Below are 14,528 nucleotides of genomic sequence, written 5' to 3' on the forward strand. Positions count from 1 at the left end.
AGGGTGAAGCAACTGGATTACTACCGGTGTGCAAATGCATGTAGCAATGTAAAGCAGAATCTGCGTGGAATTCTTTTATGAAAGTTGGCTGTCCACTTTAAATTTAAATTTTGAATACGTAATTCAGCTTGTTGCTTTCGATATTCCAAAGGAATTTCAACGCTATGAAAATATTATTTAGTCAGTTGGAAAACTTGAAGCCTTTCGGGGATTCAAAATTCATAGCGACAAAAAATTAATTTCTTGATTATGACTCAATGTCTCAGACACACTTGAAACATAAACGAAACTATTTCCGAACTTACGAATGTGAGCGAATTCGATCGTGATTCTTATTTCGGGATTGCTAACACGCCCGTTGTTAAGTGCGAACCTAACACAGTTTGGGTGAAGTGTTTGTTTCATGAAACAGCCCTGGGCCAGTTTCAGTTTTATCATGCGAAAACGACTTCAGGATTCCAGAAAGTATGGTCGCAACCAAAAACCGCTGCCATTTCGCAATGGTTCAGAATATGTCAATTTTAAGGGCTGCGTCCTGTTGGTTACACTCTTTGTTTCGAAATGCGTGGACTTTCAGCAGAAAAACGTCAAAAAATTGTGTACAAATGGTGCACAGAACGCGGACTGTCACTGAGAAAGATTGCAAAAATGGAAGGAGTAAGTGAAAAAGCCGTGCGAAATGCAATCAGGATGTTCGGTGAGGGTAACACCTTTGAGGATAAACCGAAAACGGGTCGAAAAAAAGGTCCTGCTAACCCTCAGTTGGATAAACGTATACTGAAGGCGTTCGAGCAAAAGAAGGAGGTTTCAGGTCGGGATGTGACCAAAAAAGTGGACACATCAAAGTCAAATCTTCTTCGTGCTAAAGAACGTTTGAATCTTCGAACCTATAAGAAGCAGAAACAATCAAAACGTAGTCCGAAACAAGAAGCATCGATTAGGCCGAGGGTTCGAAAGCTGTACAATACGATTCTTGCTGGAAATTTGAACTGCATAAACATGGACGACGAAACCTACGTTAAACTCGATTATAAATCCTTGCCGTTATATATTATACGGTGCGAGAAGGGCAAGTGTTAAGCCAGTCCGAGACATTGATTGAAGTCGAAAAATTTGGTAAGAAAGCTATGGTGTGGCAAGCAATTTGTAGCTGCGGTAAGATTTCGAGACAATGAATTTCAATGAACAGCGAAATATACATCAAGGACGAAAACGACTTCTACCCATGATTCGAAGCCACAAGGATCCTGTTGTCTTCTGGCAGATTTTGCTTCTTGCCACTACTCGAAATCAACGGTAGAATGGTATACTACCAAAAATGTCACTTTCGTCCCTAAAGACATGAATCCACCAAATTGCCAACAACTTCGACCAATTGAGGAATTTTGGGCATCAACGAAGACGCATTTTAGGAAACATGTCTCGGCAGCCGAAACCATTCAACAGTTCTAAAAAGATTGGAAAACAGTGTCAAAACTTGTCGCCAAGAAGTCTGTACGGAATTTAATGAGGAACGTTCGCTGTTTTGTATTGAGGTGGTGTGAGAAATGCACGGTGGGCACGGTGGCATTATATCGTGAGCAACAATTACATATAAAATTATGACGCGAATTTGTGCAGCATTGGGTTTTGTGTTGAAATAAAAACGAGTTGAATACAATAAAATGGGTATTGTAAGCAATTGTTTATTTTCTAAGTAACTGTCATTTATAATGCTAATAATGTCCAATTCTGTTGAGTTCAATGCATTGATGTTGCTGATGCTATAAAGCCTGGCTGTGTGATATCGTATAACAGGTATTATTTTAGATTGTAGCAATTTTTATAGCAAAACTATAACTTCATCATTGACAAGCTACTGAATGAAATACAAACCAAGTATTATCGTGATACAAACAATGTGATAAACATTGAAAAATAACAGGCATATACATGGTTATCAAATTGGTCAATACATATACATATAACCTCATGTTAGTCATTCATAATTACTCATGATTTATAGCTCTAGTGTGATTACTCACTAACAATAACGATTGAATTAGCATAAATTCAAAGTGTGAAGGATTCAAAAATCCATTTTCACAAGCCAATATAACGAGAGGTAAGCCCACTGCGCTCAATCATTGAAAAAAGTTCTTGTTACTATGTGTCCGTTTTTCTTGGTATGCTTTGTGCGACAAAAGAACGTGGATTCGTAGTTTTGCATGAGCACTTAAACAGGACAAAAAGGTTTGCAAAGTGGGTGCCGGGTTTTCTCTCAGCTGATCAAAAACAACTTATTGTTACGGTTACTAAATTCCAGGAATTGAGAGGCAAATTGCTTCCGTATCTACCATAGTCGCCAGGTTAAGCATCTAGTGACTATTTTATTCTGTTTCGAGATTTTAAAAACAAGCTTGCTGGAATGATATTTGCATCTAACGATGAGATCAGTAGAGCAATTCTAGGAATAAGTAACAAGTAGACACATTCTCCGACTTTGGCTCTGAATCTATTGTATAAAAAATGCCACAGAAAAAGTTACTAATCGGACCTTCTTGCAAAATATACACTGAAAAAGACGTCGACTATCTTTTTCCTCAAATTGGAAAATCAATCGCAAAAATGAATGCTAGAACGCCTTTCATTTGTTTATCATTATTTTTATTTCAAGCTTGTTACTAAAATCAACATTTAGTACAAATTTGTTAGTGACATTTTAATAATGAACAAGTCACAGCTAAAACAAATTCAAGCCATTTGAATTTCATCAGTATCTGTACAGATAAACATGTTTTGTGAATTTATATAAATTTTCATGCACATATTTGGATCAGACAATTGAATGGAAAGCTGCTTTAAAGTTTTTCATTTTTCAATATACTTTGTAGGCAGAACTAAGCGTTTTTTTGAAATATACATGCTTGTTGGATATAGGAATTTAATTTTAATTTTACATCGATCATGGTATTAAATAAGATTTTCGATTCAACTGGTGTCCATTTTATGGAACTATTGATTTTAATGTCGTGTAAATTTCATCATTTTTATCAGTGTAACGAGGAAAACAGATTGAAAAAAAGATATGCGACTGCAATTATGTAATGAAAACCGCGCAAATGTTACCACAGCGAACACACATCAGCTGAGATCATCAAATAAATGATGACGGTGATCTACTTCCTACGGTAGCAAAAGAGACAAAATCAAAATCTTAAATCAGCGTCTGACGGCAAAGCAGAAAGTGAAGATAGACTTGCAATGCGGTGTGTGTCTTCTGTCGGATGGACAGATGGATGTTTCCAAAGAGATAGGACTATAATTGAAAGCTGTGGTTCTTGAGTAAAACGAATCATGCTAGGTTATTCTAGTCAATTAGACTGTCTCTCCATTGTTTTTCACATACAGTGTAGTTTAATTGGCGAAGCTATTTCTCCGGATAGGAAGCTAGCTACTGGTTCGAGTTCCGTCTACATTTTCGCGGTTTTTGTTACATATCATAGTTGCATTCGCATATCATATTTTCAATCTGTTTTCCTCATTATATACTCATAAAATTTAAAAAGTATCTCAAGACGACTCTACGTCTAAACAAGACTAAAACGAATTATTGAGATCTGGTTATCACGACAAAAATTTGTTCGATAAAATTATCTCGACAAAAATTTGTTGTTTGGGAATTTTAAAATTTCCGAAATCGATTTTTTTTTATGCCAAATGTCTTAGAAATGCATGAAACGTCGAAATCTGGTGTAATAATAAAATATATTTTTAGTAAAATAAATCGAAAAATTTGTTAATAGAAAAAAGGTTTTGATGCCAAAAGTCTTAGAATTGGATGAAACGTCAAGATTTAGTGTCATCCCGAAACATTTTTTTTTAAATCGACTTTCTGGGACTTCTAAAGTCCCAGAAAGTCGAATCAAAAAAAATTTTTTTTTAAATAACACTAAATCTCGACGTTTCATGCAATTTTAAGATTTTTGGCATAAAAAAAATTTTTAATTTCGGAAATTTCATGTACTGCCCCTATGGTGCTTTTTCAAGATCGAAAATGTTCAAACTTTAACTACTGGGCAGTACTTCTTACCCATGACCGATTTAGCTCAAATTTTGCACGAGGATTTTTTTCGAGGTGCTTAAACTTTTGAACAATTACGAAATTAGAGGTGATCCCAAAATATTGGCACCCTTATATACATGCGGTGGTTACGTCACTTATACCATTATATCTCCGGAACCAAAAGTCACAGCCATTTAGTCTTCGAACTTGGGCAATGGCCTAACAATAGCTTTCAAACGGGCCTAAGCTTGTTAAAATCTGTTTGGTCATCTCCGAGAAACTTGCGCGGTAAAAATACTCTATTGTTCCTGGTACTTAATGTTAATGTTTTACTTTGGGGGGGGGGGGGGGGGGCGGGTGGGGGGTTGGTCTTTAAAACCCTCAAAACCCCCCTCCCTATGCAGGGCCAGAGCTCAAAAATGAAATAACGTACAACTTTTTCGAACTGTACAATTAAACGAAAATCTGAGTTCTTTGTGCTTCATGTCTAAATATATCGAGAACTAAGGTACTTATAGAAGAACTAAGGTTACCAAAAGCAACTTAATTGTTTTTAATAAGTCGAATCATATTACATATCATATATAATTTATTATTTGAATGTCTATTTTTCAACTAAAACTTGAAGTTTTGCAAATGCATATAAGCTAGTTTCGCTGTATCTTCTTCAGTTTAAGAAGGCATTTATTGCTTTAACGTTGAATGTTAGTGTTAATTACAGACCTATAGCAGTTTCAAAAGAATGGAGGTTGGTAAATTTTATGATTTTGATCATTAGAACCATATTCTAGTACAAGGATACATTTTTTAATATTACCATTTAATTCTGTTATAAGTATATCACGTCACTATACAAATTCACTATGTATCTCACAACACTATAAATCGTGTATAATGAACGCCACATCACATATACGTATATCGAATTATATTCATCTTCAGTGTATTAGCGGTTTTTTAATAGTATTCAAACTATATGAAAAACTTTATATTTTGCAATATTTTAAAATCAATCCAGCTGTAACTTCCCGTTTCCTGGAAATGCATTAATTTAGTTATTGTAAAAATTGCAGTGATGTCCGAGCTCAGCACACGAGCTGCTCTATACCTGCTGTGTGTGCCCATTAAGCTAGTGTGCTGTGCTTTTTCAAACCAGATCCATGAGCGTGTGCTATTTGTGTAGTCCACCTACTGGCCAGAGACAATACAAGAGCGGACACTGTGTGCTTAAAAATTCTATTATATTATTGAATATAAAAAAAGAACGGACACTCAAGTCAGCACATGAGCCAGTACATGAGTCAGTTCACGAGCTAGCCCTCCATTCCAGCTCATGAGCCAGCAGATGAGCCAGCACACGAGTTGAATCGCAAGCTGGTTCTACGAAGCACACGACTAGTAGCAACACGGCACACGAGCGTGTGCTTCAGACTTCGTGTGCTTCAGACTTCGTGTGCGTGTTTTTGAAAAAGCACAGCACACGGACTGTAAGAGAACTGGCTCGTGTGCTGGGCCATCACTGAAAAATTGGTTTTGATAAGTTAAAAAACAAACTATTTTTTCGGATAATTCTTTATTATTGGAAAAACAGTAAACTTTTGACTTCCTCGTATAGAAAGGCTACGCATTCACTGTGAAAACCGTATGAGTGCATGTAACAAATATTGGCACTAAATTTTATCGAGAGTTTTTGAATTTTATTTGGATACGACTTTCGGTTCCGGAATTACAGGGTGAAGCGAGCTAAAAATTTAAAACTGTCACTTGGAGCGACGATACAAAAAAGGAAAAAATTGCACTAAAATCGACTCCAAACTGTTTCAATTTGTTGATTATGTTAGTTGCTGGTCAAACAAACTGATCTCGGTTTTACCGGTTTCCGATTGCCGGTTCCGGAAATACCGGAACTACTGGTCAGATATTCTAAGAAAGAACTCACCTCATTTTCTCAGAGATGAAAAACTTACAAACTTCACAAACTTAGTATCAAATGAAGGGTCATAAGGTTTTTTAGACTTTTATTGAATTTCATCCGAATTCGACTTCTAGTTCCGGAAGTAAAGGGTGAAATATGCTTATAATTTTAAATTATCATTTAAAGCAACGATGCAAAATAAACGAAAATTCTCCTAAATTCGAACTGTTTCTATTCATAGCTTATGCTAGTTCACGCTCTAACAAGACTCAATAAAATGTATTTTTTTGAAAAATAGAAAAATACTACATATTTATGAAAATATGAGTAATATAAGAAAGACTTCATCACACCACCAGATGGGTAAAAACAGGTTTTTTGCAATAAATAAACCTTGTCCTAGTTATAATGATGTAAAAAAAGTGCCGGCAAAAATATATTCGCCCTTTTAGAAAATAATACTTGAGCCGAATCGGCCTCGCCAACAGTGCAAAACAAATGGTTTACAGTAACGAAGACATATACAAAGTTTCATCAAAATCTAAACAAGTTGATCCTAAATATCTGCAAGCAACGTGTAAATCGCACCCATGCATAAAAATCTCCAAACTGGATTTTTTGATCTGCTGTTGTCTTACTTCCTAGAACTTTAACTAGTTATTGATTCAAGGTTATTTAGGAATCTAACAACTTGCAATGTTGTTCCATGAGTGCTTACTTGCTTACCTAACTGCAAGCATGAAGATGTTTACAAGGAAAATACATTAGCAAACATTAAACTGAATTTGATGCAAAAAAAATGAAAGCGACAATTAGCGACAATACGCAAGATACTTTTTTTTTTTTTTTCAAAGTATACGGGCTGAACGAATGTTTAACATTGACCTGAATAGTGCTGTTCAAAAACGGTTCAAAACTCAAATTTTCGTGTCAAAATCACGCGAAGTAAGTGTCACTGTCAAAATATTGCGAAACTCCGCCATAAATTAAGAGCTAGTATGGTTTACACTGAACCGCAATCGCACCGTAGTAACACGAGAGGCCAAATTCGTCAAACATATCATTTTGGTCCTATACTGAATCACTGACTATTTTACTAATTATCATTTGAATATCCACCACATCGAACCGAGAGACAATACCACACTCGAAGCAAGGGAATCACTGGATAGAACGACATGCGATGCACTCGTAGCAGATCAGTGCAGGCAAGGTCAATAAAACCTCTGATCACCCACACAGAGTACTGTGGCTGTGGCACGCCGTGGTTCCACTGTTCACGTTATAGTTCCGAACCCACTCGGAAAGCGCCTCACTCACAGATTGTCACCGGTCGTTTTTGTTTTTGAATTCTGTTCTGAGGTTTTCTTTTGATTCGAATTTTTCCAACCGACAGATTTGCATTTGAATTGAAAATACGTTTAATTACGATCCCTCCAGTGGCGTTGACTTGTTGATGGTGCTTCGGTCTGGCGATATCTCCCTGGCTAGGGATTATTTGTTGACCGGATAAAGAGTTCGTTGATGCCAATTTCTTCAGTCTGTGGATCTTGGTGTTAATGACCAATGAAATGCGAGCTTGTCAACATTGTCCTTTGACGTAGAGAAAGCTTTCTTAGAGAAAACGATTTCTTTCATAGAAAACGCTCTCTTGTCCGAAATCATGTTTTCCTGTTATAATGTTAATTCACCACATGTAACTTTTAAGTTAACTCTCACCTAACTTAATACGGGTTGTATTCTTCCGGTACACTTTTAATTAGGTGATTAATCTGAACTTCACATCGTTTGTTTCTAATCACTGATTAGCTTTTTTTTTCTGTGGATAACTAATCCATATCAAGAGTAAATCTAAAAAATTCTCACGGTCAGATTCACTCGAAGCTTAGTTTCACACTAATGTACCGTTCACAAAAATGCCGAAAACAAATAGGTCTGATTTCAAAAGGTCCTCAGGCAACGAACGGGGTTTTAATTTTTGCAAAAGCGGGTTCGTTTCCTACCGTTCGGGAGCTCAAAACCAAATCATGCTGCTGGGTAATTCCAACAGTAGGGGTGCTGCGAAAAACGTGTGAACGCGAACAAACGCCGGAACCGACTGAATTATTTGGCTGTGACCAGAGTGAATTTATTTTTATTTTATTACATATACCTTTACCGACGGGTGCTCTCGATGATGGGACGCGGGCTGGCTCGACGTTTTCTGCTCTGTTCTGCTCTGTCCGGATCGGGCGGTTGGTGGCATCGCGTAGTTGCTGTATCAGAAGCTTTTGATATCAGTTTGATTCGGGTTTCTGTAGTTAGACTGTGCAGTCCTTACTCGTACGATTTGTTGTAAGGTGTACCAATGGATGTCGGTTATGCGTGGTAAATACAAATTGCTGTCTATGCGATAGGTAATTTCTGTTGGTTTGGATACATTAAGGGGCGGGTAGGGTCAAGAATATTCTGTAAAATTTTCAAGCCTGTCGGAATAAAACTCTGGAAGTTATGGAATATATAACTAGTGGTTTTAGATCTCACCCGGTTTTAACTCATATAGTCATTCGCCGGGGGTTTTATCATTGAATATTTGTAGCAGATCGGAAAGTAATATTTGTACAATATATAAGGGGACTTTCATAAACCAAGAGAATTTCATGGAAGTTCACGTATGTCAAGGGATTATGAACTGTCATAATCACTGTTGGGAAAAAATCAAAATTTCGAAAATCGCGACTGAAATTATTCACGAGTGTTTTTCAGAAAAAAAATCATCGTACAGAAAACTCACTGAAGGAAAGTTCACTACTGATTTTTTGCAAACGCGATTCTCTTTAAAACTGATCTCACAAAGCAAACATTTCGATTTACGAAATTTTAATTTTTCCCCAACATTGATTGAAAGATTACATAAGTCCTTAACAAACTCCCTTCTTTTTCGTCGTAGACAAACATGAGATTCTTCCTTCCTCCCATTCTTCTCGATGATATTGAAGAAAAAAGTTCGCACATTGAATATATCTGATATGATTACTGAACAGAAGATTTTTGGGAAATGAATTTTCATAGTTATTCATTGCAGAATACATGATGAATAAATTCACCCGTAAACAAAAACTGAACCTTTCTGAAAATGTTCAGCGCAAATGAAAAAAAAATCCTAAATGTTAAGCTCCTACAATTTGATGCTCTGTTCATTAGGTAATCGATAGTAGTGAAATTGAAATTTTATTCAGCTATACCGTGGTGGTGGAGTATTACCATCAATAAAAGCAGTAAATAATTTCAATTTGAACTGTTCTGCACTGATGAGTCAAAGACGAAACGCAAAAATAATAAAAACGGTTATGTGCCCTAGCACAAAATTTGGCAAACCCCTGAATGACCAAACCTGCATCGGCCAGAAATCGTCGAACACACGTTTTAGTTCGGCACGTCAGGATAGACATTGCACTTCGTTGCAAAAAAAAGTGTTCTGTAAATAGTAGAAACTTTACGTCTGCTTAGCGGTTCAAATTGAACTGCCAAGTTTAGCACTAAGCAGTTCAATTTGAACTGCTCTGCACTGATGAGTCATAGACGAAACGTAAAAATAGTAAATATTATTAAACTATCCTGCTATGATTAAAAATAGTTATAACGATAATAAAAACAATAATAAAAAAAAACCAATCACAAAGCATGTTATGCAGTTGACAATTTAGATAGAATATCATACGCAAAAGTAACAGGAACGCAAATTTAAACGCTGCGCTTGCCGTGTGACATGCAAAATCCTGCGGTCCTGTTCTATAAACCAAATTCATGTTAAGTAGCGTTTTATTGAGTTTAATCTAAATAGTGCATGAGTGTATATCAACCAGCTGGAATTAAAACAGGCTTTTGTCGCTATATTCACTATTTGGTGTGGATTTAAAAAAATTAATTTTGCGATTGCTATTTCGTAGTGAAATCTGATTATCTTCATAAACCTTCTTAAAACATTCACTTATCAATAGGGCAGCGATTTGATATTAGTCAAAATAATATTGTTCATATTGACCTCCTACGTGCATCGAAAACATTGCACTCATTACATCTCAGTTGTGAATTTATTCAGCAGAGATTTTTTTGATTGATGACAATATAATAATTAAATATTGCATGAATCATTTCGTTATCGAACTTATACGTAGTGAAAATTCATCGGAGGCTCTTCTTTCTTTCGATTATTTCCTAAGCGATATTTATGTGAGTGAAAATTCGTCATCAAGTTTCGCTGACATCAGAAATCACTTGAGAACTTCGAGGTGTGAAACCTCCGAAAGGATTTTTTCAGTCACTGAGTTTTTTTTTTGGAAAATCTCATACCCTTAAAAGATACGATAAATACATAAGATTCATAAGTTTTTCACTACAAAGCAACATATTTCAACACTACTATTTTAACAGAAACCCTTCACTCAACCGGAATTAGTATTGAGAAGGTTGCTATGCATATCAGCAAAGCTTCGCACGAGAGGCATTTTTTTCATCGGGATTGAAGAAATTTATTGAATCGATTCTTTTAACAATTTTTAATCATTTCTCATAGAACTAAAGATAATCTTTATCGTTTGAAATAAATAATTAGGCAGCAATATAATCAACCAAGAAACGGTTCGTAATGGCCGAAAAAATGAACCAAGAATAGATCCACTGCAGGGTTCCTGCTTTCATGTCGTTAAAGGCGACAATTGCAGGAGTTTCTTTTTCCTTTCACTTATCAGATATTTTCAATGTTTCACTTCTGATTACTCTATTTTACTAAATTATCTCTTCATTCAACCTATCAATTTCCGTCTAGATTCGGTGAAAAGTTTTATTTGGAATGTTTTCTTCTTCCATGTTATTGATTGTCTTTCAGGATTATAAATTGAATAATAAAAATCAACTATTGCGCAATTCCGTTGATATTTCAAAGTTAACAACAGAGATACCATACATCGGCATATTGAATACATAGTAAAAATACTTGATATTAATATTTCAAACAAAAAATTAACATTTTACTCGGTAGCCGGCTGTCCAGATCAACCAATATAACCAATTACTAAATTTAATAAATAAACAAAATTAAAGACTCGCGTGAAATCTGTTGACCTTTATTTGGTGATTTAAAATGATTTTATAACAACTGTTTAGAATATGTTAATGCAATGAATCAACTATTTTGTCTAAATCCTATTCACTCGTTTATTTTGTATCACGTAATTTCATTTATGAAAAATAGGGAAGTTTTTATTCTTTACGCGATAGTGTTGCAAATTTTTCTTCAGTTTCCTCGAAAAAGAGCTGTGAATCAAGACTTCCCGGGACTTCAATATAGGATATTGTTGAAACGTTCACTCGGGAAGTCAGTGAGTTTAGTGGTGCATCCGAGCATCTTGAAACCGGAACATAAAGACTGTCCCAGAAAGTATGAACGCAACCAAAAACCGCTGCCATTTCGCAATGGTTCATAATCTGTCAATTTTTATGGCTGCGTCCTGCTGTTTACACTCTTCTCTAACCACTTGTGCAGTTGTTTATTCGTTTTCATTAGTTTGTTTCGAAATGCGTGGTCTTTCAGCAGAACAACGTCGAAAAATGGTGTACAAAAGAAGGAGGTTTCAGTTCGGGATGTGGCAAAAAAAGTGGGCACTTCGAAGTCAAACGTTCTTCGTGCTAAAGAACGTTTGAATCTTCGAACCTATAAGAAGCAGAAACAACCAAAACGTAGTCCAAAACAAGAAGCATCGATCAGGCCGAGGGTTCGAAAGCTGTACAATACGACTCTTGCTGGAAAGTTGAACTGCATAATCATGGACGACGAAACCTACGTGAAACTCGATTACAAATCCTTGCCGGGACCACAATATTATACGGTGCGAGAAGGGCAAGTGTTAAACCAGTCCGAGACATCGATTGAAGTCGAAAAATTTGCAATTTGCAATTTGTAGCTGCGGTAATATTTCGAAACCCTTCATCACCACTGCTTCAATGAACAGCGAAATCTACATCAAGGAATGTTTACAAAAACGACTTCTACCCATGATTTGAAGCCACAAGGATCCTGTTGTCTTCTGGCCAGATCTTGTTTCTTGCCACTACTCGAAATCAACGGTAGAATGGTATACTACCAAAAATGTCACTTTCTTCCCAAAAGACATGAATCCACCAAATTGCCCACAACTACGACCAATTGAGGAATTTTGAGCATAAACGAAGGCACGTCTTAGGAAACATGTCTTGGCAGCAGAAACCATTCAACAGTTCGAAAAAGATTGGAAAAAAGTGTCAAAACTTGTCGCCAAGAAGTCTGTACGGAATTTAATGGGGAACGTTCGCAAGAAGGTGCGCCAGCTAGTCTACAATGGCTAAGTAGCAAATGTTGAGAATAAAATTCTGTTGTTGTAGTCTAATATTATCAGTATATCGAATAAAATTTGAATATCTAACACTTGTAAATTATTTACAGCGAAATCAAAGTGCGTCCATACTTTCAGGGACAGTCTTTACTGAGTTGCGCGCGAATAATACCAATACTGATGTTTGCGCACATTAACGTTTGTGGTTTTGTCGGACAAGTGTTCGGATTCTCGCGACGAAGTGAAAACTCACGGATACTATTTAACACTAACTGTATTTATTGCAACGATAACTACAAAAGCTTGGACTGACTGACATACTAACGTTTTATCGTACTATCGTACTGTCGTACGATCGCACTATCGTACGATCGCACGATCGTTCATACGAACGCTCCTGATCTGATTTGCACTATGCTTTTATAGTCTGCGTACATTATTATAGGAACACAATTTGTCTCTACCGGAAAGCACATACTATCACTAATCGGTTTCTGTTATGTATACAGTATAGCTCACTTAAACTGTCTCCTGAGACTTACACATTGGCGTAAACAACTGAAATTTTTACTAACAAATATCCTTCTCCCGTGACACTTGTAAAGTGCGCATTAGTATATACGGCCTCTAGTAACAACAAGTGTTGGACTAACATCCCTTCCCATTCCTTAGACGATCTACGTTCGGGCCTGGCCGGAACCGGTACTAATCAATGAATTCTGGGGTTACCAGAAAATGTACATTGAAAGGTGATTTACCAGTCCCAGGTTGGATCATCTAGAAATTCCCTGTACAATTTCAGCTAATCCCGATCAGTAACGGAGTAGCAACCAGGGGTGGTCGCTCAAGCTCAAGCTCAAGCTCAATGTGTGTGTTCATACTTAAGCAGAGCCCTTCACACAGCCAGAATTAGTATTGAATCGATTAGAACTCAGTGCGGTTCTTGAAAGCCGCAGAAAAGGTTCCGGCACCCGTCAACAAGTGGACTTTATGCCGATTGAATTATATGCGCCGTTTGACTTGCACTAGAGGCAGTAATTTTCATCGGAATTTCGTTAACTCTTTGATTCGAGGGAAATGTTGAATGATCTTGAAACATCGAGTGAAGGATGATCTTAAAATCTCTATGAAAAAATTAGGACACACCAACACTATCGAACCAAACGGTCCTTTTCAGGGCGTCCTGAATTCTCGAAGAATAGTTTTTGAACGCATATTTCGCATAGATACAAAGAAGTATGGGTAAAATTAAACGATAAAAACTTAAAGAAAAGTTTCATGGAAAATTGCTAGGTAATGTGGAATGATAATATTACTTCTAATATGTTTTCTATTTTGCCTGCAAAATTTATCTGTACTAATAGTTATCAGAGAAATCTCAACGTATAGGAAAATAAAAAAATTGTGTCATCTTTTTTTCTTACTCATGTACTCAGCGTGGTAATCACGTTACTTGTTTTTTTTTGTGAAAGTGTGTACTTTTTGGGCCTTCCTCCTTTTTTCCATTCAATTCCAAGAGCACCTTAGATAGTGCGGAAGATAATTAGACTAGACCAACTTAAAATATAATCAAAACTAATAATTTTGAGAGAAATTCAATCGACTAAGCTATCTGAGAGCAGGAAACTAGCTTTTAGTAAAATGTTGTCAATGGAATATGCATGCTTGACCTCACCGTAAACGTCAAGTCATCTAATAATTTGCTCAAACGGCTCATTACCTACCGTTTTGGAAAGTACACATGTTGTCTTATTACCTGGGTGGTATACATTTACAAGGTGAAACAATGGAACAGATCGTACCCCACTTGAAAATTGAAAACTCACGAATCTATTTACCTAGAATCCATCGATATAGTTATAAGATAAATTGATGTAGCTCAATATCATGATATTTATCACTATTTTATTACTGATAATCGTGAAACTCTAGTGGAGGAATGGAATAAAATTCATTCAGTGCATCTGTAGATTGATCTGTAGCAAACGCCCAGAGAGAACATATAGCAAATATGCACCTTGATTCCTGTTGTATAAAAAATCGTTATAATTTGCTGATAGAAATCATGCAGAATGCTGCAATATTGCAATTATGTCACTTCGTACTGCTATTTTTCTACTTTTCAATATAATTATATTTATGCAAAATAGTACGATTTGGTTGTGATTGGTACTTTTGTTTTGTGGATGCAGAATTTATGCTTTCAACAACATAGGAT

At 36.2% G+C, this 14,528-nt stretch overlaps 1 protein-coding gene across 4 annotated transcripts in view; it reads right to left on the minus strand.

Annotated features, from left to right (window-relative positions):
- LOC131428297 (uncharacterized) overlaps window positions 1-8,051 on the minus strand; it is a 72,819-nt gene extending 64,768 nt beyond the window's left edge. For 2 of the 4 annotated variants that reach the window (XM_058592130.1, XM_058592133.1), the window contains exon 1: window positions 7,680-8,044. The gene's annotated coding sequence lies outside the window, so the exon portion shown is untranslated. Of the gene's footprint in view, window positions 1-6,985; window positions 7,104-7,679 lie in introns of those variants that run through there. The other 2 variants (XM_058592131.1, XM_058592132.1) reach the window with 2 other exon arrangements.
- Between the last annotated feature and the right edge of the window lie 6,477 nt (window positions 8,052-14,528).

Source organism: Malaya genurostris, chromosome 2 (genome assembly GCF_030247185.1).
Source record: "Malaya genurostris strain Urasoe2022 chromosome 2, Malgen_1.1, whole genome shotgun sequence".
In the NCBI taxonomy this organism is placed as follows: domain Eukaryota; kingdom Metazoa; phylum Arthropoda; class Insecta; order Diptera; family Culicidae; genus Malaya; species Malaya genurostris.